Here is a 23,464-nt window from a genome sequence, read left to right as displayed (position 1 = left end):
TATATATATACACACACACATCCACATACACACAATATATTAGCGGGAGGTGTAGGAGGACAATGGTCATATCCATGTAAACCATGTACAGGAGAGGAGACTTGGAGGAGGCGCTGAAGTGCAGACTGATCTCCACCAGCTGTGAGGTCTGGAAGGTTGTGGAAATGTTCACCAGAGAGCAAATAGATGACTTACTAGAGAGAGAGTAGTAGTGACCCAGGTGAGGCGAGGTGGTTGTAGGGAGGAGGGGTCATGTGTCGTGTGGTTGTAGGGAGGAGGGGTCATGTGTCGTGTTGTTGTAGGGAGGAGGGGTCGTGTGTCATGTGGTTGTAGGGAGAGGGGTCGTGTGGTTGTAGGAAGGAGGGGTCGTGTGTCGTGTGGTTGTAGGGAGAGGGGTCGTGTGTCGTGTGGTTGTAGGGAGGAGGGGTCGTGTGTCGTGTGGTTGTAGGGAGGAGGGGTCGTGTGGTTGTAGGGAGGAGGGGTCGTGTGTGACGGGCCTCAGGTTTTATGAGAGAGTGGACAACCGGGTGGGGTACGTTGCTGCTGTCTAGATTACCAGAAAGCATTTGACGCTATGCCACACGGGAGGATGATAGAGAAGATGGATTACCAGTCAACATGAGGGAGGGAGACTCCCTCGGTGGATAAATGATCATCTCAGTGGGAGAGAACAAAGCACACATGCCACAAGATCTTTTTCCAAATGGTGGAGGTCAGGCGTGAGGAGCCCCGGGATCATCATCTGAGGCCGCTCGATGGGAGTGACTTGCCAGAAAGCGTAAACTCCAACCTGAAAATATCTACAGATAATGCATGGGTCATGAGGGAAGTGAAGAGCAAGCACGGTAGCATATACCAACAAGAGGACCGTTTTCTATGTTGGCTGAGAAGGAACAAGCAACAGAGGCTGTTATCAAGACAATCTTGTTAACGCACGTATGGAAAAATCTTGGGAGTAGAGTCAGGGGTTGGTGAGGAGACAAGAGCTAAGGAAGGTGTAGCACTATTCCTGAAGAGAAAGATCATGAGAGGCGAATGTTCTGGGAGCAGCTGAGTGAGTGTGTCAGTAATTTTGATGTAAGAGACCGGATATTAGTGATAGGATATTTAAATACGAATGTATGAATTTGTTGAGTATACCTGATAATTTGTATGGGGGAGTATTGGATGGGAGGGTCAGGGCATGTACAGAGCATCAGACTGAGGAGGAGCAGTGTGGTTTCAGAAGTGGTAGAGGATGTGTGGATCATGTGTTTGTTTTGAAGTATGTGTAAGAGAAATACCTAGAAAAGCAAATGGATTTGTAGGTAGCATTTATGGATCTAGAGAAGGCGTATGATAAGGTTGACAAAGATGCTCTGTGGAAAGTCTTAAGAATAGATGGTGTAGAAGAGCTGCTATGATCAATGAGTTTTTATCAAGGGTTTACGACTCTTGTACGAGTAAGAAGAGAGGAGAGTAAATTGTTCCAGGTGAAGGATATTCTCTGACAGAGTTGTGTGATGTCACTATGGTTTTTCAAGTTTTTATGGATAGATTGGTGAGATAGGTAAACGCGAGAGTCAGGGAAAGGGGCGACTATGCAGTCTGTGAGGGATGAAAAGGCATGTGTAGTGAGTCCATTATTGTTTGCTGATGATACAGCACTGGTGGCTGATTCGAGTGAGAAACTGCAGAAGTTAGTGACTGAGTTTGGAAGAGAGTGTGAAAGGAGAAAGTTGAGAGTAAATGTGAATAAGAGCAGCAAGGTTATTAGATTCAGCAGGGTTGAGGGCCAGGACAGGTGGAATGTAAGCTTAAATGGTGAAATTGAAGGGGCGAAGATCCTGCAAGAAGTGAAGAATGTGAGGAAAGAGAAAACGTTATCAAGGAGGCAAAAATGACAATGTCTAAAGAAATAGTAGTTCCAACAATATTACATGGATCTGAGGCATGGGCTATAGATGAGGTTGTGCGGAAGAGGACGAATGCACTGGAAATGAGATGTTTATGGATGTGTGTGTGTGTGTCAGCCAATAATGCACTATACCGCACATGTTATATAGCAACACAAGCAACGTGAAGTCTGCTCGGTCAGGAGGCGATGACCTGCCTGACCCCAGGTATTGTCCGGTCATCATCTTTACCAACACTGTGTTCACTCGCAGGTAAATGTTATGTAAGGCCAGGGTGGAGGTAGCTCACGTCTCCCTGGCTGGAGCCAGGTTCAGTTGTGACACCAAGCATGGATCAGTGCTCGAGGTAGGCCATCATTCCCGAAGATATGTGCACTAGGGAACTAACTGGTCCAGTTTACACTTTCCTGTACCATTTTTATCATGGTGTTCTGCTCAGCTGTTTGGTCCTGCCAGCTCGTTCAATGTACTATTGATGGATATACATTAACATAACCATAGCTACCACTAGAACCATCATTATCACCACTACCATCATCACACCATTATCACCACTACCATCAACACACCATTATCACCACTACCATCATCACACCATTATCACCACTACCATCATCACACCATTATCACCACTACCATCATCACACCATTATCACTACTACCATCATCACACCATTATCACCACTACCATCAACACACCATTATCACCACTACCATCATCACACCATTATCACCACTACCATCATCACACCATTATCACCACTACCATCATCACACCATTATCACCACTACCATCATCACACCATTATCACCACTACCATCAACACACCATTATCACCACTACCATCAACACACCATTATCACTACTACCATCATCACACCATTATCACCACTACCATCATCACACCATTATCACCACTACCATCATCACACCATTATCACCACTACCATCATCACACCATTATCACCACTACCATCATCACACCATTATCACCACTACCATCATCACACCATTATCACCACTACCATCAACACACCATTATCACCAACACCATCGTCATTACTGCCACCATCACTGCCGCCTTCACCACCATCACCTCCATCACCAACATCGCCAACATCTGAGTATGTAAGAATATATGACCAACACCTGAGTATATATGACCAACACCTGAGTATATATGACCAACACCTGAGTATATATGACCAACACTTGAGTATATAAGAATATATGATCGGTGTATTGGATCAGGGAGGCAATCTTGAGGTTCATTATTCCCTTCACCTCCCTGGAGACCAGTCAGTTCTACAGTGTCTACTCCTCCCTGGGGACCAGTCAGTTCAATTGTCTCTACTCCTCCCTGGGGACCAGTCAGTTCAACTGGCAAGATCAGCTACATCTGTCTCAGTGTTGCAGGCACTTTGCTGTGTGTGAGAGTTCTGCTGAAGATGAACACCATCACTAGGGAACATGTCATCCCACTTACCTAGCGAGGAACAATACATGGATAACAGAGTGGCGTTTACGTGGCACAGATGTCTGGTTCGGTAGAGTAGGTTCGTCTGTGTCACATGGTTGTCTGTGCTGCTGTACGTGTTATAAGGTTAGACTGGCTGTGTGCGGGTGTCTGTGTACCTCTGGTGAGAGAGGCTGGACGGCGTCTGGTGACGCAGAAGGCAATGTTGTGCTCACACTCACACGGTACGTGGGCGGTGGAGAGAGCAGGCAGTGTACTCCATACCTAACACCATGCTGGTACTGGAACCAGACACTGCAGGGAGAGAGAGAGAGAGAGAGAGAGAGAGAGAGAGAGAGAGAGAGAGAGAGAGAGAGAGGTTGATGGCCGCTACATACAGACCAATTATAGATGTTAACGTTATGGATATGACTGGAAAAATATGTATTTTTGTGCTGCACATAACAACACATCCACGGGCGGCCCAGGGTCGAGCACATAGGTTCGAGTCCTGGTTACAGCAGTCAGTCCACAGTCAACCTAGCTGTTCATCCACCCCCTAGGGGTTAGTCGATAAAATGTTTTCTCCTGCATGATCAGGTGACGGAAGGGAAGGTTGTATTCATACTTTCTCTTGTTATCTAGGATGAGACTCGTCTTCCATCTGATAACTCAGAACTTTCTAACATTCTCCTTCGTTTTTCCTTTTCTTCAACTTGATCACGAGTGTAGAACGTGATCTGGTTACTTACTGGCAAAGAAGTTTACTTGAGTTTACGGCTCTGGGTTTTGTCTTTCCTGTTTACACTGGACTCCATAAACATCATGTGTGAAAATTACCTTAATCTCAGACGGATCTTATAACACTGTCCTCAACACCACAGGGGAGGAAGTAGAGGGTCAGCTGACACAGATGACCACGTGCCAAACAATGTCTCGGGGAAGAACCTTCACCATTTACAACACATGCGATATACAGCGCCCCCAACAGACGAAGGTATGGCTTTATTCTTCCACATGTGTTATGACTATCATATATAAGACATCAAACCCAAAGCGACCTGTATACAAACTGGCTCCACAGATCTTTTCGTAGTTTCCCCTGACCGCTTCATGTACTCTGGTTTAGTCCATTGACAACACGTTGTTCCCTGTATAACTCAACGCTCTAGTTTATTGTGTCCCGTGCGCGCCCCACACCCTCCTGCATGTTCAGGTCCCGAACACTCAAAACCTATTTCACTCCATCCTTCCACCTCCAGTCTGGTCTCCTCCTCCTTGTTTCCTCCACTTGTGACATATACATCCTCTTGTCAACCTCCCCTCACTCATCTTCCCCATTTCAGAGTACAGTCTTCAGCTCTTCAGAACAGTAACCAGCGTACAATCTGTACAAAATTACGGTGTACAGTCTGTAGAACTATGGTGTGAAATCTGTACAGTCTGACCAACAGAAGAAAGTGTACAGACTGACCAACAGTAGACGGTGTACAGTCTGACCAACAGTAGAAAGTGTACAGTCTGACCAGCAGTAGACGGTGTACAGTCTGACCAACAGTAGACGGTGTACATCTGTACAACAGTAGACCTCCCCTCCCCGACCCCCAAAACTTCAGATAATTATCTCTCACATTTTTGCTTCTTTGATCGTCAGAGGAAGTTTACGGAAGTTGGAGCCGCCTTTTGGGACTTCAGGGAAGATGGGACTGGGTTTCAGGGCTTCAGAGAAGATGGGGCGGCTACTTAGGGCTTCAGGAAAGATTGGATGGCCATTCAGATTTCAGGGAACATGTGATCAACCCTTCAAGACTTCAGTAATGTTGTACATTAACGCAGTCTGAGGTAGGGAGGCTTCAGCTTCATAACTCACATAGATTTCACTCCCTTGATCACATCAACACAGAAGCTGACTGTTGGGAACAGTTTAGCTTGGCCACATCCCAGCTGTGGCCCACCTGGCCAGGGGCGGTGGTAGATGGCTGCAGGCCAGCAGGATGGACACCTGGCGGTGGTAGAAGGCTGCAGGCCAGGCAGGATGGACACATGTACGTCATCATTACATCATTAACGACAACATCGCCTGACCTGAAACTTGTCTACCATGTTGGGTCTGAGTACAGTGTACACCCACCATGTTGTACTACCCGGAGTAACATACGTTTTTACTTTACTTATGATGGTGGTAGTGTGGCCTGTGGTATGGTAGTGTGTCCTGTGATACGATAGTGTGGCCTGTGGTATGGTAGTGTGGCCTGTGGTATGGTAGTGTGTCCTGTGATACGATAGTGTGGCCTGTGGTATGGTAGTGTGGCCTGTGGTATGGTAGTGTGGCCTGTGATGCGATAGTGTGGCCTGTGGTATGGTAGTGTAGCCTCTGGTATGGTAGTGTGGCCTGTGGTACGATAGTGTGGCCTGTGGTATGGTAGTGTGGCATGCGGTATGGTAGTGTGGCCTGTGGTATGGTAGTGTGGCCTGTGGTATGGTAATGTGGCCTGTGGTATGGTAGTGTGGCCTGTGGTATGATAGTGTGGCCTGTGGTTGGCAGAGACCACTAGACCAGAGAAGCCATCACGTCCACAGGCTCGGGGTCTTGGGAAGGAAGGAGTTAGGGGAGGGGTGGGGAGGAGAGGGGAGGAGAGGGGTGGAGAGGGGAGGAGAGGGGTAGGGAGGAGAGGGGAGGGACGTTCTAGGGGGAGGCCACGGTAGAGGGCAGGGTGGAGTGAGGGGGTGGGGGGGGATGTGGAGGAGGGGTAGGAGTTGTGAGAGTGGAGGGGAGGGGAGGAGGGGGTCCGTGAGGGGGGTGGGGGGCGTGGGGTGAGCACGACCCAGTGTGGCCAGTAAAGCGGTGGGAGAGGCTGGTCTGGGTGGACTAGGGCTACACTTGTCTTGGGGAGAGACAACAGGGGAGCAGGTGGGTGGATGGTTACCCTCCCACACACGCAAGATCTCGTGTTTACGTAACCACCAACAGAAGCAGAACAAACAAACAAACAAAAAATGGAGCAACGCGGGCCAGAGGAGTGAAACTTGACAGCCACAAAATGGCTAAGTCACTCCCAGGCGGGGAGCAGCTCCATGTTAGACTGGTAGCTTGCCCCAGCAACCTGGGGGGAGAGAGAGAGAGAGAGAGAGAGAGAGAGAGAGAGAGAGAGAGAGAGAGAGAGAGAGAGAGAGCGTGTGTATTGTGGTGTGGAGTGAGGCAGGCAGACCATACAGTATTCCATACCACACAAAACAAAGACAATTTGAAAACTGGTTCAGCAATGATGAAAAATTGGTATCCAATAAATCCATCAACAACAAGACGAATGGCTGACCGCTTCCCCCAGCTACACATGTTGGCAGGTCCAGGGTGGCTGTAGACCTGTGTGACACCACATGTTGGCAGGTCCAGGGTGGCTGTAGACCTGTGTGACACCACATGTTGGCAGGTCGAGGGTGGCTGTAGACCTGTGTGACACCACATGTTGGCAGGTCCAGGGTGGCTGTAGACCTGTGTGACACCACATGTTGGCAGGTCCAGGGTGGCTGTAGACCTGTGTGACACCACATGTTGGCAGGTCCAGGGTGGCTGTAGACCTGTGTGACACCACATGTTGGCAGGTCCAGGGTGGCTGTAGACCTGTGTGACAACACATGTTGGCAGGTCCAGGGTGGCTGTAGACCTGTGTGACAACACATGTTGGCAGGTCCAGGGTGGCTGTAGACCTGTGTGACACCACATGTTTACAAAGAGCTTGTTATGGCGGTATTAGGCGAGGTACATGTCATGTTTACAGTTAGTTATAATGGTCAGTTACGGTTGGATAATATGAACATTTTGTTCTTGTATGATGTATGTTTATTGTTGTCCATAGAGGAAGCACTAGTAGTAGGTCAAGGGTCATTAGTGATGACCATCCAACCTGTGATGACCTCCTGGTCCCCGGCATGACCACCTCCTGGCTTGTCTCACCAGACTGGCTCCTCCTTATCTAGATGACTGATGGAGCCTAGATGTAGGGGCCCCTCCTCCCTCCACCCGGAGAGTGATGACCCTAGATGTAGACTTCCCTTCCTCCCCTTCCTTCTCCCCATCACATCACAACAGCGAAGGACTGGATGCTACTGGAGCAGCAACTGGAGGTAAAGCAAAGGAGGAGGAACTGAAGCACCACACCACATTACCACACCACGTCTCCTGCTCTCTCACCAAACCACCACCATCACCACACCATCACCACACCACATTACCACACCACTACTCGTGCTCTATCACCATCACCACACTTCTTCCACATCACCACACCACTACTCGTGCTCTATCCCCACCACCACCACCACCACCATCACCACACCATCGCCACATGACCTGCCTGACCACCAACAATGCACAATCTTCCATCCCTGGTCATGATCCATCACAGCAGCGTCTGTCAACACACTCCATCACTCCCTCCTTCCTTCACCACTGCTAATCCTCCCTGGTGCTGCTCGCCCAATACATTATACAGGCAATATACGTCCCATCCATTACACACGTACGCACGTAGGTCCCGGCCAGCCAGCCAGCCAGCCAGCCAGGCCTCATACACCACTTGGCAAGCTATCAGACGGCCGTGATGCATGATCCCAGCCCCCTCCCATCATCCCAGCCCCCTCCCATCATCCCAGCCCCCTCCCATCATCCTAGCCCCCTCCCATCATCCCAGCCCCCTCCCATGATCCCAGCCCACTCCCATCATCCCAGCCCCCTCCCATGATCACAGCCCCCTCCCATGATCTCAGCCCTCTCCCATGATCTCAGCCCTCTCCCATGATCCAAGCGTCCTCCCATCATCCCAGCCTCCTCTCATGGTCCCTGCTTCCTCCTATGGGCCCTGCCTCAGACCATGACCCAACCTCCTCCCATGGTCCCTGCCCCTTCCTATAGTCCCTGCCGCAGACCATGATCCTTGCCCTCTCCTATGGTCCCCACATCCTTCTATGGTCCCCACATCCTCCTATGGTCCCATCCTCCTCCTATGGTCCCAGCCTCTTCATATGGTCCCATCTTCCCTCTATTGTGGTCACACCTGCCGCCACACATATATACATACAAACATACTACACTAGGCTCGTCTACTGTGCTCATCAACCATAACTCAAGTAGAATTTTTAATGTTTCTGTAGTTTTTCACCATATGTTCCACATGTCTCCTGTATGTTCCACTTGTCTCCTGTATGTTCCACTTGTCTCCTGTATGTTCCACATGTCTCCTGTATGTTCCACTTGTCTCCTGTATGTTCCACTTGTCTCCTGTATGTTCCACTTGTCTCCTGTATGTTCCACTTGTCTCCTGTATGTTCCACTTGTCTCCTGTATGTTCCACTTGTCTCCTGTATGTTCCACTTGTCTCCTGTATGTTCCACTTGTCTCCTGTATGTTCCACTTGTCTCCTGTATGTTCCACATGTCTCCTGTATGTTCCACTTGTCTCCTGTATGTTCCACTTGTCTCCTGTATGTTCCACATGTCTCCTGTATGTTCCACATGTCTCCTGTATGTTCCACTTGTCTCCTGTATGTTCCACTTGTCTCCTGTATGTTCCACTTGTCTCCTGTATGTTCCACTTGTCTCCTGTATGTTCCACTTGTCTCCTGTATGTTCCACATGTCTCCTGTATGTTCCACTTGTCTCCTGTATGTTCCACTTGTCTCCTGTATGTTCCACTTGTCTCCTGTATGTTCCACATGTCTCCTGTATGTTCCACTTGTCTCCTGTATGTTCCACATGTCTCCTGTATGTTCCACTTGTCTCCTGTATGTTCCACTTGTCTCCTGTATGTTCCACATGTCTCCTGTATGTTCCACTTGTCTCCTGTATGTTCCACTTGTCTCCTGTATGTTCCACTTGTCTCCTGTATGTTCCACATGTCTCCTGTATGTTCCACTTGTCTCCTGTATGTTCCACTTGTCTCCTGTATGTTCCACTTGTCTCCTGTATGTTCCACTTGTCTCCTGTATGTTCCACATGTCTCCTGTATGTTCCACTTGTCTCCTGTATGTTCCACTTGTCTCCTGTATGTTCCACTTGTCTCCTGTATGTTCCACATGTCTCCTGTATGTTCCACTTGTCTCCTGTATGTTCCACTTGTCTCCTGTATGTTCCACTTGTCTCCTGTATGTTCCACTTGTCTCCTGTATGTTCCACTTGTCTCCTGTATGTTCCACTTGTCTCCTGTATGTTCCACTTGTCTCCTGTATGTTCCACTTGTCTCCTGTATGTTCCACTTGTCTCCTGTATGTTCCACTTGTCTCCTGTATGTTCCACATGTCTCCTGTATGTTCCACTTGTCTCCTGTATGTTCCACTTGTCTCCTGTATGTTCCACTTGTCTCCTGTATGTTCCACTTGTCTCCTGTATGTTCCACTTGTCTCCTGTATGTTCCACATGTCTCCTGTATGTTCCACTTGTCTCCTGTATGTTCCACTTGTCTCCTGTATGTTCCACTTGTCTCCTGTATGTTCCACTTGTCTCCTGTATGTTCCACTTGTCTCCTGTATGTTCCACTTGTCTCCTGTATGTTCCACTTGTCTCCTGTATGTTCCACTTGTCTCCTGTATGTTCCACTTGTCTCCTGTATGTTCCACTTGTCTCCTGTATGTTCCACTTGTCTCCTGTATGTTCCACTTGTCTCCTGTATGTTCCACTTGTCTCCTGTATGTTCCACTTGTCTCCTGTATGTTCCACTTGTCTCCTGTATGTTCCACTTGTCTCCTGTATGTTCCACTTGTCTCCTGTATGTTCCACTTGTCTCCTGTATGTTCCACTTGTCTCCTGTATGTTCCACTTGTCTCCTGTATGTTCCACTTGTCTCCTGTATGTTCCACTTGTCTCCTGTATGTTCCACTTGTCTCCTGTATGTTCCACTTGTCTCCTGTATGTTCCACTTGTCTCCTGTATGTTCCACTTGTCTCCTGTATGTTCCACATGTCTCCTGTATGTTCCACATGTCTCCCGTATGTTCCACATGTCCCCTGTATGTTCCTCGTGTCCCTGTATGTTCCACATGTCTCCTGTATGTTCCACATGTCTCCCGTATGTTCCACATGTCTCCCGTATGTTCCACATGTCCCCTGTATGTTCCTCGTGTCCCTGTATGTTCCACATGTCCCTGTATGTTCCACATGTCCCTTGTATGTTCCACATGTCCCCTGTATTACGGGAACTCCACTTTCTAATAATGTTTGTATTGTCTCATATGTTTCTGTCTTGTATTTTTGGTGCATTTCAAAGTATTAGTTCATATTCGGTAATTTGCTTTTCCTTTGATGTGATGTGTTTCTATGCAAGACATTGTTCTTGAGAGCCATAATATGTTGCCAGGTCAATACTACGATGTTTGTGTGTGTTCTTGTTAAAGTATGTGTTGTGTAAGCCTCTCATACCCAGTGGTTCATGTGTTACATCTCTGTGTTCCTCACTTTACCTCAATATGTTTACTTCCTTGTGGTGTCCGCCTGGTGACCACACAACATTTCTTGTTGTGGAAGTAGTTATCATACTGTACATTATTATCCTTGATATCATATACTATATCATTAATATTATATACTATATCATCCTTGATGTTATATACTATATCATCAATATTATATATCAATATCATATACCATATTATCAATATAATCGTTTAGTTCAAGTCTCTGTTTGATGTTAACTTGGTTCCATTACGCTTCCTTCACTTGTTGAACCTCTGTGTTACGTGACACATGTACTGTACTGTAACATGAAGTCACACATGTACTGTAACATGGAGTTACACATGTACTGTACTGTAACATGGAGTTACACATGTACTGTAACATGGAGTTACACATGTACTGTACTGTAACATGGAGTTACACATGTACTGTAACATGGTGTCACACATGTACTGTACTGTAACATGGAGTTACACATGTACTGTAGCATGGTGTCACACATGTACTGTACTGTAACATGGAGTTACACATGTACTGTAACATGGAGTTACACATGTACTGTAACATGGAGTTACACATGTACTGTAACATGGAGTTACACATGTACTGTACTGTAACATGGAGTTACACATGTACTGTAACATGGAGTTACACATGTACTGTACTGTAACATGGAGTTACACATGTACTGTACTGTAACATGGTGTCACACATGTACTGTACTGTAACATGGAGTTACACATGTACTGTAACATGGTGTCACACATGTACTGTACTGTAACATGGAGTTACACATGTACTGTAACATGGAGTCACACATGTACTGTAACATGGAGTCACACATGTACTGTACTGTAACATGGAGTTACACATGTACTGTAACATGAAGTCACACATGTACTGTACTGTAACATAAAGTTATACATGTAGTGTACTGTAACATGGAGTTATACATGTACTGTATTGTAACATGGTGTCACACATGTACTGTACTGTAACACGGAGTTACACATGTACTGTATTGTAACATGGCGTCACACATGTACTGTATTGTAACATGGCGTCACACATGTACTGAACTGTAACATGGAGTTATACATGTACTGTATTGTAACATGGCGTCACACATGTACTGCACTGTAACATGGCGTCACACATGTACTGCACTGTAACATGGCGTCACACATGTACTGCACTGTAACATGGCGTCACACATGTACTGTACTGTAACATGGAGTTATACATGTACTGTATTGTAACATGGCGTCACACATGTACTGTACTGTAACATGGAGTTACACATGTACTGTATTGTAACATAGAGTTATACATGTACTGTATTGTAACATGGCGTCACACATGTACTGTACTGTAACATGGAGTTATACATGTACTGTATTGTAACATGGCGTCACACATGTACTGCACTGTAACATGGACTCCCTGTAACATGGTGTTTGGTCAGGTTGCAGATTATAATCAGATTTTGTTACATTTTGTCACATGATTGAGTCATGTTGGCCAGCGTTGGGCCACAACAGAACTGTACTGTTATTTCCTGGTGACGTCATTTAGTGTTACAAGAGTGTTACCTGCGTCACAGTGAACCAAGGACCAGCCTGCGTCTGGTGGTAAAACTGATGGCTGGTGGTAACACTGGTGGCTGGTGGTAACACTGAAGGCTGGTGGTAACAGTGAAGGCTGGTGGTAACACTGCTGGCTGGTGGTAACACTGGTGGCTGGTGGTACCACTGAAGGCTGGTGGTAACGCTGGTGGCTGGTAGTAACACTGAAGGTTGGTGGTAACACTGATGGCTGGTGGTAACACTGGTGGCTGGTGGTAACACTGGTGGCTGGTGGTAACACTGATGGCTGGTGGTAACACTGATGGCTGGTGGTAACACCGGTGGCTGGTGGTAACACTGGTGGCTGGTGGTAACGTTGAAGGCCCCTGACTGGCATTTCCTACATCTCCCAAGTTCGTATTTCATCATTTGTTTCCAGTGTTCTCTGCTATAGACGTAATCTATGTTGTAGAATTATCTAACATTACTATGTCCATAGTGTTGCCTGCAGGAGAGTGTGGTCTACCTTGTAGTGATGATCCAAGGTGTGTGTGTGTGTGTGTGTGTGGCTCCCTCCCGTCTCATCACGTGTTCCTCCCACTCCTTCATCCACTTGGATCACATGTCATGTAAGGCTAATTGGTCTGTATTACTTTGGTATTGCATGAGATGTTCGTCTCTGTTGACCAGACTGGTTTGATCAGTTCGTGTCTCACCAGCGATGGTGTTAGATTTGTCTCTTTGAGGAGGACTTTAAGTTGGTTATTTGTTGTTGTTATTGTGTTATTTGTTGTTACTATTGTGTTATTTTCTGACAATTCAATATTGTTCATGTTCATCCTTATCTTATTTATCATATGTTTCATCATCTATAATTTCTTTCATTTTCTCGTGCCGAACATTGCCCTGTACTGGATCATCACACACTGTGGTCACCTTCATACATCCAGCCCAGTACACACGCGCTACTCTCACCATTATTGATCTTTGATCATCATACAACAACACAAGTTTATGATTCTGTCTTTACTTTGTGTCAGGTTATTTGTTCTCTGTTTCCTCTCATGAGATCATGTTACTCCACCTTCATCCTTTGTTATCTGTTCCTCCTGATCTACAGCTTCCTCTCCTGCTGACCTTCACGTGTTCCTCCCCTGGTGTTGCCTCTCCTGCTGACCTTCACGTGTTCCTCCCCTGGTGTTGCCTCTCCTGCTGACCTTCACGTGTTCCTCCCCTGGTGTTGCCTCTCCTGCTGACCTTCACGTGTTCCTCCCCTGGTGTTGCCTCTCCTGCTGACCTTCACGTGTTCCTCCCCTGGTGTTGCCTCTCCTGCTGACCTTCATGTGTTCCTCCCCTGGTGTTGCCTCTCCTGCTGACCTTCACGTGTTCCTCCCCTGGTGTTGCCTCTCCTGCTGACCTTCACGTGTTCCTCCCCTGGTGTTGCCTCTCCTGCTGACCTTCACGTGTTCCTCCCCTGGTGTTGCCTCTCCTGCTGACCTTCACGTGTTCACGTCTCCTGTGTCTCCTACTCGTCGTCTCCCACAAGACAAAGTTATGTTCGTGATTCTCATGTATTGACACATTCTGCTCTGGTGTTGGTGGATCACACATCTCACCCCACACCAATGTGTCGAAATAGAAATTCAAATTACTCAAAATGAGGGAGAGAGAGAGAGAAAGAGAGAGAGAGAGAGAGAGAGAGAGAGAGAGAGAGAGAGAGAGAGGGGGGGGGGTCCTGGGCAGATGCCACAGCCTCGAATGTTATGTAAACTTGCTAGAGAGATGAAACTGAGGGAGGAGCAGAGGCTGGGGGAAGAGAGAGTTGGCGGGGAGTGTGGGGGAGAGTTGGCGGGGAGTGTGGGTAGGAAAGTGGAGGGAGTGTGGGTGAGAGAGTGATGGGAAGTGAGACTGGGAGAGTGGGCCGGGGTGGGGCGGGGGGGGTGGACCCTCTCAATCAGTCTACGTGATCACACTGGCGCCAGAAAAGCAGGTAGAGAGGAGAGTGAGAGGCTGGGAGAGTGATAGCCTGGGAAGGGTGAGAGGCTGGGAGAGTGAGAAACGGGGGAAAATGAGAACGTGAGATGCTTGGAAATGTGAGTGAGTGAGTGAGAGAGAGAAGCGTGGGGAGAATGAGGTAGAGAGACTCTCACAACTCATAATAGAGAGGTTGTGAGGGCTGAGGTGGCCAGTCTGGGTGGCACTTACTCTCCCTTTCCCTGGCTCGAGACGAAACCATAGACCATGATCGAGAACAGCCAGACTCTCCTGCTACATATACTGACTCCCGTGGCTGTACCACAGGAAGGGACTCCTGGCAGAGGTCGTTGGAAGCGAAATCGTTTGAAGTAAAGATAAGTTGCAGAATAAAACTGGGTTAAGTTCTGGACCCTCTCAACCAGACTCACTGGACATCTGAGGAGAACAAAGACACACACACACACACACACACACACACACACACACATATATATATATATATAGGGTGGGGGAGGGGGCGAAAATTCTGGGAGCCTTGAAGAATGTTTGGAAGTCGAGAACATTATCTAGGAAAGCAAAAATGGGTATGTTTGAAGGAATAGTGGTTCCAACAATGTTGTATGGTTGCGAGGCGTGGGCTATGGATAGAGTTGTGCGCAGGTGGGTGGATGTGCTGGAAATGAGATGTTTGAGGACAATTTGTGGTGTGAGGTGGTTTGATCGAGTAAGTGATGATAGGGTAAGAGAGATGTGTGGTAATAAAAAGAGCGTGGTTGAGAGAGCAGAAGAGGGTGTTTTGAAATGGTTTGAGCACATGGAGAGAATGAGTGAGGAAAGATTGACCAAGAGGATATATGTGTCAGAGGTGGAGGGAACGAGGAGAAGTGGGAGACCAAATTGGAGGTGGAAAGATGGAGTGAAAAAGATTTTAAGTGATCGGGGCCTGAACATGCAGGAGAGTGAAAGGCGTGCAAGGAATAGAGTGAATTGGAACGATTTGGTGTACCGGGGTCGATGTGCTGTCAATGGATTGAACCAGGGCATGTGAAGCGTCTGGGGTAAACCATGGAAAGTTCTGTGGGGCCTAGATGTGGAAAGGAGCTGTGATTTCAGTGCATTATTACGTGACAGCTAGAGACTGAGTGTGAACGAAAGTGGCCTTTGTTGTCTTTTCCTAGCGCTACCCCGCACACATGAGGGGAGAGGGTGTTATTCCATGTGTAGCGGGGTGGCGATGAGAATGAATAAAGGCAGACAGTATGAATTATGTACATGGGTATATATGCATATGTCTGTGTGAGTATATATATGTATACGTTGAGATGTATAGGTATGTATATTTGCGTATGTGGACGTGTATGTATATACATGTGTATGTGGGTGGGTTGGGCCATTCTTTCGTCTGTTTCCTTGCGCTGCCTCGCTAACGTGGGAGACAGCGACAAAGCAAAATATATATATATATATATATATATATATATATATATATATATATATATATATATATATATATATATATATATATATATTCCTATGAGTCCACGGGGAAAATGAAACACGATAAGTTCCCAAGTGCACTTTCGTGTAATAATCACATCAGGGGAGAGACAAGAGAGAAATATAACAGTCATTTGATATACAACGAAGAAACGTAGCTAGGACGCCATATGGTAAACATGCCATTGTTCAAGACAGACAATGAGCGTATCATAAATTTATCATTTTACAAATTTTATCAACAATAAAGTTGTCTAGTTTGTATAGACCATCACTAATATTAAGATTATAATTCTTTGTTTATTTGATGATAGAAGATTCAATGATGTTTCTCGTGGCAATAGAGGTAGAGTTGATAACTGAGATGGCATTACTCCAGTCAATACAATGATCATAGTTTTTAACGTGATTAAACAAGGCATTTGATTCTTGTCCCGTTCTTATACTATAATTATGTTGCTTAAGTCTAACAGAAAGATGTTTACCAGTCTGCCCAACATAAACTTGTCAATGTCTACATGGCACTTTATAGATGCACCCAGGAGAATTTTCTGGTGAATTCCTGATTAAGATATTCTTTATGGTGTTATTGTTGATGAAGGCAACATTTCATGAAAGGATTTAAACAACATGGGAAGTAAAGTAAAATTATTATGAAAAGGAAGAACTAAAAGATTCTTGGTGTCAATGGGAGGTTTGGGCTCAACCTTATAAGATGATTTCTTTGCTATCTTAAGGGATTTATCAATGGAAGGTCTAGGGTACTTCAACTTAGATTCAAAAGAATATATTCTGATGTGACCATAACTCACAGTAACACAGGAGGCGTCTCAGAGGAAACAGTTCCCACAGTTGGTGTATGTAATGGAGGAAGCGTTGACACAGGGTGTACGTCATGATGTAATACTTTACTAGTAACCATAACACAAACCATCTTGGCTTAACATGAAGACCAGACGAGCCATCAATACGAAAAGATGCGCCAGGAAACGATATCTAGTGACAGAATTGTGACACATGAAGATGTACACACCCAGAAAGATAAACGGATAATTAGAAGAAAGAAACGTGCGTATGAGCCAGACTGATATAAGACATAACAGTAAAACCCAGAACTTCTGATAACACGATGATTGTCACACAAGCACAACAACACTACATAACGTAACTTTAGGAAAGGCTGAACTCTAACCACGATTGGAGGAGCAGTAGAAGTTCTCAACAATTATTCTGTGTCAGTATTCACAAAGGAAGATGACTGTTTCCTCCGTTAGCGAAGTAGCGCCAATAACAAACGAAAAAAGGCCGCATCCGCTTGCACGTAACCTCTAGTTATGCGCCGAAACCATACCACACTATCTACATCCAGGCCCCACAGACCATTTTGTTGTTTATCCCGGATGCTTCACATACCCTGGTTCAGTCCATTGACGGCACGTCGACCCCTATATACCACGTCGGTTAATTCACTCAATCCCGCGCACGTCTTTCATCCTCCTGTATGTTCAGGCCCCGATCACTCAAAATCTTTTTCACTCCATCTTTCCACATCCAATTTGATCTCCCACTTCTCCTCGTTCCCTCCACCTCGACACAAATATCCTCTTGGTCAATCTTCCTCACTCATTCTCTATATGTGACCAAGCCATTTCAATACACCCTCTTCTGCTCTCTCAACCACTCTCTTTTTATCACCACACATCTCTCTTACCCTTTCATTACTTACTCGATCATACCACCTCACACCACATATATCAATTCAAGCTTGCCAGCTACTGGTGGTCAGACAACAACTGATATGAACCAACAGAACAACATAACAGTAATGAATGACTTCCATGTTAGTAGAAGTTCAGTCAGAGATCAAGGCTCAGCAAGATTAATGTGTGTATAGCTGTTGGTCCAGCAGGTGGCATACGTCCAAAGATGTTATGCGAGGCAGCAGAGGACCTGTCTGAACCAATGACTGCCTTAGTCAGTAATTCACTCGAGAGTGGAATTATCTCTGATAAGAGTTATAATCATTGCAGTTCATAAAGAAGAAGACACAATAGAACCAAGGAATTATAGACAGGTCTCGCTGACTTCGCATTGAGTTGATATGTTGGAAAAGTTAATTAAGAAAGAAATAACTGAACACGTTTATGATTATTTACTTTGTCATCACGGATTTACACACAGACGACCTCGTCTTACCATTATGACAAAATCCTTGGAAGATTGGACGTAATGGACGACTGGAATGAACCATGTGATACAATATATCTTGATCTTAAGAAAGCAGTTCATATAGTGCCACAACTTAAGCTGTCCTACAAACTGGAAAAGACTGAAGTGAGTGGGATCTCCAGAAGGTTGAAGTGAGTGGGAACCACAGAAGGTTTTAGCGAGTGGGAACCACAGAAGGTTGCAGCGAGTGGGAACCACAGAAGGTTGTAGTGAGTGGGAACCACAGAAGGTTGTAGTGAGTGGGAACCACAGAAGGTTGTTGTGAGTGGCGTCATTACTCAATAATTTACAAATGTACAGACGAGCAGAGGAGAGATCATTGGATGTGAACGTGCTGAGAGAAGCAGCTGGTGATATGCCTGATCACTTCTTGGTGGAGGCGAACGTGAAATGTTATAGCAGCTTTAAGAAGAAGGTAATGACTTGGGTGGGGGAAGGACTTGTGTGGGGGGAGGACTTGTGTGGGTGGAGGACTTGCGTGGGTGGAGGGTGATGAAGTGCAGTGTGACTGGCAAAACACGTGTGTAGCAGCAACGTGGATACCAAGAGAAGAACTTGTAGGATGGACGAGGAACAGGATGGTCTCACAAGAAGCATTTCTGGTTTCTGGGGTGAGGTACCTGGCATGCGGAAGATGGGATGTGCACATCTGGGAAGAAATAATGAGTCATTGGGCGAAGATGTCAAGTTGATAATCAGTGAGATGAGATAGATGTTTAGGGAAGGAGTGCAAGGGAATAGTGATGTACAAGAGAAAGCGGCAGGAGTTAAGAAACAAATGAAGTTGAAAAAGAAGGCAAATGGGAAATGGGTTAAGAGAGTTTTTTTTGCAAACTTCAGGAACGATAAGAAAATGTTTAGGGAAAATAAGAATAACGTAAGAACAAGAGAACAACGGAGAACATCAGTGAGGGTTGCCAGATAGGGAAGTGGTACCAGGCAAACGACAAGTGAAGATGAGATAGCGTAAGTATTCTGAAGGATTGTTGAATGTCTTGGATGACAGTGTGATGGATGTGGGCTGTCTCGGTCGTGAAGATATGTGGAACAAGCGAGTCATGGTGAATGATGTCATAAAGAGTGAGATGGTGGTGACAGCCTCGCATAAGGTGAAATGTGGCAAAGCAAGAAGAGTGGATGAGGTTACGGTTCAGCTTCTCAAGAAAGGGATGACAGTGTTGCTGTTTGGTTAATTAAGGTTTTCACTTCATGTGTAACCCAAGTTCACGTGACTGAAGAAAGGTAGAATCATTGTCTAGTGCTATTACATAAAGCCACAGGGCACAAAAGTGGATGTTCGTGACTGAGGTACGGAAATATCATCTGGGATAAAATTATAAACCATTTAGAGGATCATCACTTAATAAACGACTCAGCCTGGTTTGTGACGTCATCACTCATGTCTGACAAGTCTGCTTGTTAGTATTTATGACGAAAGTTAAGCAGTTGATGTCATCTATTCACATTTTCATAAAGCATTCAGTAAAGTTCTACATCAAAAGTTCCTAACAAGGTTAAGTCACATGGTATAGATGGCGTTGTAGGAGCAATGTGGCTGAGGAGTGATGAAGGGCCAAGCTTCAGTCAGAATGGTTAGTCGTAACAAGTGGTGTGCTACAGGGATCAGTAGCAATAGTGATAATGATAAATGATAATAGATAATTTATTACTTGCATGAAATGAATTTTGTCCTGTACATATTCCATGGTACAGAAAGTAATAAAAGAAACACTGTGCAAGAGAAAATCTGTAATAAACAATACAAACATAGAAGTAAACAGATGTTAAAAACATTGTCTAATTTGACTCACTGCCATCATGTTCCAGTTTGTTCGCCACGTTTGATGTCTGCCTTGTACTTATAATTCATTGAACCATCTCACATTTGAAGGTACACAAGATCTGTTGTATGTGGTAGTGCGACACATGTTGGTGTATTACCTGACGACAACATCTGATGTTGAAGGTACAAAATATGTTTTCTATGATTACGTACATTACATAACTTCCCCCGTTCATAGAACTCCAACAGAAATGTTATGTTGCCTTATCTTATTTTCTTACATTAGTTAATTATCTTAATTGATTTACTTTTAAACTCACTGGCATAGTTCACAAGCCAACAGGACGGGACAACTGATGTGTAAAAAAAATCCAATATTTTGCAATCAATCTTCCATTGACACAGTCGTCTAAAAAGACTAATCTAGTTTTGACCTTGTTGTAGATTGTCTTAACATTGTTCATAAAACTAAATTTATCATGTATGACTGTTCCAAGACACTTGTAATCGTCAACCTTTTCGATAATCTCATTAATGATATACAGAGGCAGGTGTTCTCTTGGTCATCCACGAAGTCTATAACCATTTCTTTTGTTTTCCACACATTAAGCTGTAAATAGTTGTTCTTGCAACACGTCTCAAAATGTTCCTCTTCTCTATACCTAAATCATGGTTGAGACAGACTTACAGGAGCTGTGCCATCTACAGATCAAAGATGGTGCTATGTACATAATCTGTGAGAGGACACACCCTTGTGGGACTCCAGTGTTGGTAACGATCATGTTGGAATATGTGTTCAAAAATTTAACATATTGAAGCCTGGTGGACATTAATTGCATTACTAATATCAACAAGTCGAATTTTTGTTTATCGTTTACCCAACTTGATTATTCCACTTAGATTACAAAGTAAATAATCAATAACAAAGTAGCATCATCTTCACATTTATTGTCTACACATATAAATCATAATTCACCCATATAATCATATACTTGTTCACCCAATATTGTCTACACATATAAATCATAATTCATCCATATAATCATATACTTGTTCCCCCAATATTGTCTACACATATAAATCATAATTCATCCACATAATCATACATCTGTTCACTCATTATTTTCCTAACAAGTTCGATGGATTTTATGATAACTAAAGTGACTCGGGTCTACAATTACTATAACAAGAGGGATTGTGTTTGTAATGTTACAATTTCCAACATTTTCTATATTGTATGTATACAAGGCACATCAAGTGGTGGCTCAGGAAATATTTGACAAAGAATTTTAAGAAATGATGTTCACAGACTCACTACCTTACCAGCCCCTGCCGACTTACTCATCACCAGCCCCTGCTGACATACTCATCACCAACCCCTGCCGACATACTCATCACCAACCCCTGCTGACTTACTCACCACCAGCCCCTGCCGACTTACTCATCTTACAGTATTAAGTCTTTCAGTAACATCTTCCTTCCTGATCACAATAAGAGAATTATGTACACAGAGTGACACACGATGCCACGATTTACACATGGGATCTCTCTCTCTCCTATATATGAACAATATTGATAGTGGCCTTCACTGGAAGATCTCGAAACCCACAGATGATACGAAGTTGCGAAACAAATCTATCAACAGAAACTGATCGATCGTCTGGAACTCCAAACTGACATAGACAAACTGATGGACTGGCTAAAAGATGGCACATTAATGATGATATTTGTGAGCGCAAAGTTTGACATGTCGGTAGTAAGAATGATAAGCCAAGCTGTAATATAAATTTTGTTGAACTACAAAAGATCAATTAGGAAAAGAACTTAGGGGTAATAGTCTCTGGTGACCTAAAACAAGCAAGCAAGCAAGCAGTGCACAGATGCGATATAAAGGGCAAACAATTCTCCGAGCCATAGAAGGACTTTTGAATTTGTCACAGAAAATTATCCTCAATATTCTCAGCTCACTCTGCGTCCCCATCTTGAATATTGTGTTCAGTTTTGGTCATCCTACTTGAGATAAGACATAGATACAATGGAGAGAGTACAGAGGCGAGCTACCGAGATGATCCCAGACGAAGAAGCAAATCCTTTAAGAGCAGAATAAGCGATTCAAATCTATTTAGCTGAGCTTAGAAAAGTGAAGATTAAGAGATGATTCATAAGTGTTGAAAATTACCAAAGGTTTATATAATCACGATCTAACGATCTACTGATGGAGAGATTCGTCTGATTTACTTGAATTTATGGATATCAACTCATGAGTAAACGTTTGATCTTGAATGAGGCGAAGCTCTTTATCTTCCACCAGATTGTTAACTTGTGGAATAATCTACCAATCAGAGTAGATGGAAGCCGTAATAAAGATAGATACAGTTAAGCAAACACGATAAATATTTCGCTTCCAATGCACGACTGACATTGTTAGCACCTTCTTACCTCCACGATTACCCTACTGATCATCTTCACCAAACCTGAGTGCATGTCTTCGTACTCCTACCACACTAATGCTTCAGTCAGTGTTCTTTTGCACTGTTACATGGCTCAATGGTCTGCTGTATTCATTCAGTTGTATGTATGAGTTTGTTGAGTTAACTTGGTGGTTGTATGGAAGGTTGTTGAATAAAAGAGTGACAGTAAACACAGAGGAGAATGTGAGGAAGAATGCGGCTTTACGAGCGGTGGGGGAGGTGTGGAGCAGATGTTTACCTTGAAACATTTATGTGAGAAACACTGAAGGAAAGAGAGATGTGTATGTAGCATTAATACATCATCTGGAGAAAACGTACCATACCGGTGAGTGAGATGTCTTGTGGAAGACGCTACAACTAAATGTGTGGCAATGAAACTATCAGAAAGAAACTGTGGACTTGATATCAAGTGAGTAAGACGTATGTGACAGTAAGAGGAGGAGGGGGTTGTGGGGGGTGAGTGGTTCCAGGTGAAGGTGGGTCTCTGTCAAGCGAGTGTGATGCCACCATGGCTGTTTGATATGTTTATAGATGTGGTCCCAGGTGAGGAAGTGAAATGTGAGGATCTTAGAGAAAGGGGCGGACTTCCAGCATGCTGGAGGGTGGAATGGGCCTGAGAGATGAGTCTGTTGTCTTTTGAATAAAAGAAGTTTGATGGCAGATTCGACTGAGAAACTTCCGAAGTTGATGGCCGAGTTGTGGAGAGTGTGTGAGAGGAGGAAGTGCTGACAGCAAACATGAGTAAAAGTAACGTCGGAGGTTTAGCAACGGAGTGAGTATGTTTGGGAAGTAGTCATGGCAGCTGAAGTGAGCCACAGGGTGGGTGAAGGTGCATTATGGAATGTGTGCAGTGAGAGACCGTACAGTGTGTGTGACGTCAGAGATGAGTATGTCTGGTGGTGAAGTGGTTGTGGTGGTGCTGGACGCAGCAGGGGTGTGGGCGCTGCACACACAACAGAAGCGGGTGGATGTGTGTGAGGTAGTGGGTATGGCTGACACACACGTGTGAGGAATGAGAGAGAGAGAGAGAGAGAGAGAGGTGCAGCAGGAAGGCTAGTATGTTGAGAGAGCTGAGCAGGTTGTGATGTGATGGTCTGCACATGAGGAAGGATAAGTTGACAAAGATTAAAAGAATGAATGTGTCA

At 44.9% G+C, this 23,464-nt stretch overlaps 1 long non-coding RNA gene across 1 annotated transcript in view; it reads left to right on the top strand.

Moving 5' to 3' along the window:
• LOC139764402 (uncharacterized) overlaps positions 1-23,464 on the top strand; it is a 132,938-nt gene that overhangs the window by 55,979 nt on the left and 53,495 nt on the right. The window lies entirely within an intron of this gene.

Source organism: Panulirus ornatus, chromosome 49 (genome assembly GCF_036320965.1).
Source record: "Panulirus ornatus isolate Po-2019 chromosome 49, ASM3632096v1, whole genome shotgun sequence".
Classification (NCBI taxonomy): domain Eukaryota; kingdom Metazoa; phylum Arthropoda; class Malacostraca; order Decapoda; family Palinuridae; genus Panulirus; species Panulirus ornatus.
This window is presented reverse-complemented; position numbering and strand designations above follow the sequence as displayed.